The sequence below is a fragment of the Aegilops tauschii genome, chromosome 1, assembly GCF_002575655.3.
Source record: "Aegilops tauschii subsp. strangulata cultivar AL8/78 chromosome 1, Aet v6.0, whole genome shotgun sequence".
NCBI classification, from domain to species: Eukaryota; Viridiplantae; Streptophyta; class Magnoliopsida; order Poales; family Poaceae; genus Aegilops; species Aegilops tauschii.
Genome location: NC_053035.3, coordinates 136,069,964 through 136,075,488, shown reverse-complemented (window position 1 = coordinate 136,075,488; position 5,525 = coordinate 136,069,964). Strand labels below are relative to the sequence as shown.

At 38.1% G+C, this 5,525-nt stretch overlaps 1 long non-coding RNA gene across 1 annotated transcript; it reads right to left on the bottom strand.

Annotated features, from left to right (window-relative positions):
- Positions 1–1,849: 1,849 nt before the first annotated feature.
- On the bottom strand, positions 1,850–4,762 carry LOC141042238 (uncharacterized). Its single transcript, XR_012204104.1, has 2 exons — positions 4,070–4,762; positions 1,850–2,352 (listed from the first exon to the last, which is right to left on the bottom strand). It is a non-coding gene; the product is annotated as an uncharacterized lncRNA (long non-coding RNA).
- Between the last annotated feature and the right edge of the window lie 763 nt (positions 4,763–5,525).

The window sequence follows — 5,525 nt, the reverse complement described above, 5'->3', positions numbered from 1 at the left end:
AACACTCCAGACGAATTTGAAGGTGAATCCAATTGGGTTGGAAATATCAATAATTCTACTTTCCAACAAAAAAAGAATCACCCAATTCGGAGTTCGTATGAAAGAGTTCTTAGCGTTTTGAGTCAGGTATGTCTGTGCATTCCGAATCTGAATCCAGAACGTGAGAGACTTGGACTCTATCTTCTCTTGCCCCAAAAGTGACGTGAGAGGAACAACACCTAAACTTCTCTTTTCCCCTTATCTTCATATGTGGATTGTACAAATGTCTCATACACCTGCAATTAGACATGACACAAAAGTTTGTGAAGTATTTTTGTCCTGGATGACATAAATAAATTATTGCATAGTTTGCATTAGAAATCACCTCACAAATATACATGTACGCAATATTTTTGGTCATATCCAAGGTAGTCATGTCCTCATCAAACCCCAATCATGATCATTGCAATAAGTAGTGGACATAACAAAATTATCATCCCAAGCTTGTAGCTTTGCATATTATTAGCACAATTGACATTATAGAATGTATAGTAAAATCATTGCAGTCATGCTTTTCATTCAAGGGGCTATCATGAATCACATTATAATTTTTTTCATTTAACACTTCATCACAATTTTTAGATTCATGATTTTCAAGCAAAACTTCATAGAGATAATCTAGTGCACTCAAATCACTAACAATTGGTACATCATAATTTGGTCTTTTAAAAAGATTAGCATATGGATGAGGATCCATATCAACAGATTTTTAACAAGCGAAGGTGCAAGGAAATAGAAGGCACATGACAACACAAGCAAAGATAGCAAACAAGAAAAAGGCAAACGGAAAGAAGGCAAATAAAAAGGCAATATTTTTGTATTTTTTTCTAAAAACGCTTTAGAAGTGGGGGAGAGGAAAACGAGAGGAAAATGGCAAATAATGTAAATGCAAGATATGAGAGTTTATGATAGGTACTTGGTAGGCTTGATGTCGATCCTCCCCGGCAACGGCGCCAGAAATTCTTCCTCCTACTTCTCGAGCTTGCGTTGGTTTTTCCCTTGAAGAGGAAAGGGTGATGCAGCAAAGTAGAGATAAGTATTTCCCTTTGTTAAGAACCAAGGTATCAATCTAGTAGGAGGAACATATAAGTCTCTAATACTTGTACCTGCACAAGCAAACAAATACTTGCACCCAACACAATAAAGGGTTGGCAATCCCTTCACGGTTACTTGCAAGGATGAGATCTGATAGTGATAGATATAAAAGATAAGTAAAAGTGCAAAATAAAATAAAGGTAAATAAATTACAGCAAGGTATATTTGTGTTTTTGACTTTATAGATCTGAAAATAATGTGATAAAAGATAGACTCGGGGGGCCATAGTTTTCACTAGAGGCTTCTCTCTTGAAAGAAAGCATACGGCGAGTAAACAAATTAATGTTGAGCAATTGATAGAAGAGCGCATAGTTATGACGATATCCAAGGCAATGATCATGTTTATAGGCATCACGTTCGAGACAAGTAGACCGAGTCCTGCCTACATCTACTACTATTACTCCACACATCGACGGCTATCCAGCATGCATCTAGTGTATTAAGTTAAGAAAAATGGAGTAACGCCTTAAGCAAGATGACATGATGTAGAGGGATAGATCCAATCAATATGAACAAACCCCATATTTTTATCCTTAATGACAACAATTCAAATATGTGTCATGTCCCCTTCTGTCACTAGGATTGAGCACCACAAGATTGAACCCGTTACAAAGCACCTCTCCCATTGCAAGAAAAATCAATCTAGTTGGCCAAACCAAATCAATAGATCAGAGAGAAATACAAAGCTATATAAATCATGCATAAAGAGTTGAAAGAAGACTCAAATAATATCCATAGATAATCTGATCATAAACCCACAATTCATTGGATCTCAACAAACACACCGCAAAAGAGGATTACATTGAATAGATCTCCAAGAACATCAAGGAGAACATTGTATTGAATATCAAAGAGGGAGAATAAGACATCTGGCTACTAGCTGTGGACCCATAGGTCTATGGTAAACTACTCACGCTTCATCGGAAGGGCAATAGAATTGATGTAGAAGCCCTCCGTGATTGAATCCCCCTCCGACAGGATGCGAGAAAAGGATCCTAGATGGGATCTCATGGGAACATAAGGTTGCGGCGGTGGAAAAGTGTTTTCGTGGATACTTCTAGTGGTTTGGGAATATATGTGAATATATAGGCTGAAGAATTAGGTCAGGGGAGTCAGGGGAGTCTTCTGGTCCTCCCACGAAGCTTCTGGGGTCTCTTATGTTCCAAGAAAATCGTCAAAAAGTTTCGTCGTGTTTGGACTTCATTTGGTATGGATTTTCTAGAAAACCAAAAACAAGCAAAAAAACATCAACTAGCACTGGGCACCAGGTTAATATGTTAGTCCATGAAAATCATATAGAAGTGCACAAAAATCATATAAAATTATTGTAAACATGGCATGAATACTTTATAAATTATAGATACGTTGGAGACGTGTCAACATCCCCAAGCTTAATTCCTGCTCGTCCTCGAGTAGGTTAATGATAAAAGAAACAATCTGTGAAGTGCGGATGCTAGCATAGTGCATAAGTTTGATCAATGATAATTCTAATCACTTTCTCTAGCATCATTAACAACGACCCTTTCTCATAAAACTCATCATGACAAAGTAGCAATCAATTCACATGTTATGGTTCAAACAATCATATTATTTTCAGGGAAGTCTAAGTAAGTGCTCCACATACTCAATTATCATATAGTCTTCTATGGTTGCTAGTCAAAGCATATTTTTAGAACAAACAATATTCATCGAACACAGATGAAGATAGGGGCTTAATGTTTTGCCTCCCAACTTACTTATCATAGAGATAATTTTCAACAATAATAATTCATGATCAAATATATTTGACTGGATATATGTGCCTAGATATTTCCCCACCACATGATGCTTGCCAAGTAGAGAATATTTGAGGTTGGAATGATAAGTTGACCGAACAAAAGAATTGTCAGAAAATTAAAAGATAAGCCCTTCGTAGAGGGAAGCATGGATTTGCAGCGGTGCTAGAGTTCATTGCTAAAAACAAAGATGAAAACATTTTGAGTGGTGTGCTTTTCCTATCAAGGTCATGACTAAGGATTTCAATATCTTCCATGCTAAACACATTATCGGTGGTTCCCACATGGAAATGAAAAGTTTACTCCCCCTCAACCATACAAACACACAAGCCATGGCTAGCCAAATTCACGGGTTCCCTCCAAACAATCAACTTTCCAGGGGAGTTTGATTTATTATATTTTTCTTTATTTTTGTTTAGTGGAATTGGGCATCCCAATTACCAGCCTCTTTCGTGCAATGATAAGTGAATAAACACCCATCATGAGAATAACCCGCTTACTGTTAGTTACTTGATCAAAGAGTTTGTATGATTATTGTTAGTTTCTAAATGATATAAGCAAAAACCAAAAGAGTTAGTATTTGCCTAAGGGTTTGTATAACATGTTTCAAAACAATATAGATGGTAAAAATATCAAAGAGAACATAATTTGGTATCCCTAGTTAATAATAGAAACATTTATCAGACCTCCAAAGTGTGCTAAAAGCATACGAAAGTATGTATGGAAAAAATTGCCAAAGCATTTCTAGAGCGGGGCCTATATTCTCATTAGTACAGTATAGTTTAGTCAAGTTAGGATGATGACATGGGTGATATTGCTACAAAGAAGAACAGATCGGAAAAGAATCTTCTATATTACCATGTAAATACATGTGATGTTTTTATTATTTGATCCAAATATTTCACATGATTGCTCACAATTTCAGAAATGCAAGGGAAAAGATAAGAAGATATATCCACCGCATGTATGTGTTAATTATTTGCAGCAGTTGAGATGAAACAGGAAGAACATGTATAAAGAAAGATGAAAGAACATACAGAAGCAACGAACATCTATAGCGACCAGTTTGTAAGCTCATAACCAAATAAAACAACTAGACAAATTAGATCCATGGTGAACAAAAACATGTAGTCAAGAGGGAGGAGCGACTCTTGCAGTACATCATCCTCATCACCGAATTTGTGGTGGCCACGGAGGACAATGATTCTCACGCCACCTCCCCCTCTTCCTCTGATTTATTCCCTTTCCATTGATGCTCCTTGTTCGTACTCATTGAGGCCGTGCCAAAGGACCCGCTGCACGAGAGGAGGGCATCGCTAGATGGAGAGCAAAGGGTGAGGAGATTGGCGGCTTGAGAAGGGGGTTTGGAAGGGAGCGTTGCTGATAGGAGAATCGGGGCTGAAGAGCAGCCACGTGCACCGAGGAGGTCGCCCGAGCCCAAGAACCGGGCCAAGGTCTTGCGGCCACAGGACCCCAAGGTCGAACAGAGGTGGAAGATAGCATGAAGAGAAAAGGTGGGGCAGGGGTTGCGACAGCGACATGGCTGGGCCCCAAGGCCAATAGGGAAGAGTTTGGAGAGGACGGGAGAGAGAACGTTGATGCTTTTCTTGCGCCGCCCTATCGCTGCAGGTGGAGAAGACGGGAGATGGGATTTTTTTTTAGGGAAAAAATGATGTTGTGAGGGAGAAGAAGGCGCTCGATACAATCTCGACCTCTTGGGAAGGATCACGTAGAAAATGTACTAAAAAGTCACACATAGACAAAAGACCCTATGAGAACGCTAAATGCTGAACCAAACACCCAAGTTACAAAACTGACAATGAACCAAAATAAAAGTCGGGGACATGTGTCATCGAGGGAAGATTCATGCCAAAGCACTGGAATGCAGAAGATCGACGATAGCTTGACGAGTTTAATTCTTTTATTTATGTATACAAACATATGTAATTTCCTTTGTGCTTGCTCCCCATTATTGTAGATTTATGAGAAGGGAGGAAAGAAATAATATTGTTGTGCATTGCCCTCTACCTCACATTTTAAATGCGAGGCAGAGGCTAGAAGAAAACCAAATATTCATGAAAATTCATTCAAAGCCGTGACCGTCTGAATTAATATGTGTTGTTCTAACGTAAATCGGCATGAGGAAGGAAAAAAAGAGGAAGCTAATTTGAGCTCTAATTTTTTTTACTGTTTTGCACTGAACTTCTCGGATGTCATCTCAGCGTGAAATATGCACAAACCTAGTAGAATGGTCGCTCATCTATGATGTGTAAATATCACAGTTTTTTAAGAAAATTTGTATTTTTATTTACGGAAATATTGTTTGCATAAATAATTACCATCTTTACTAAGTGTGTTTTCCTTACTCGAGAGAATAATGTTCGCACGAAGTCAATGTTTTGCGGTTACTATTCATATGAACTGCTGTTCATCCACAGAGACTATACACCTATGGACTGCTCTCATGATTATGCTACTATAGTAATCATATTTTATAGCTTTTGTTTCAATAAAGTGCCAAGTAAGACCTTTGGGATGATCTATGGTGGTAGTTGATTTGATCTTGCTGAAAAACAGAAACTTTTGCACTCATTGCCAGAATTTAAAAAAATCACA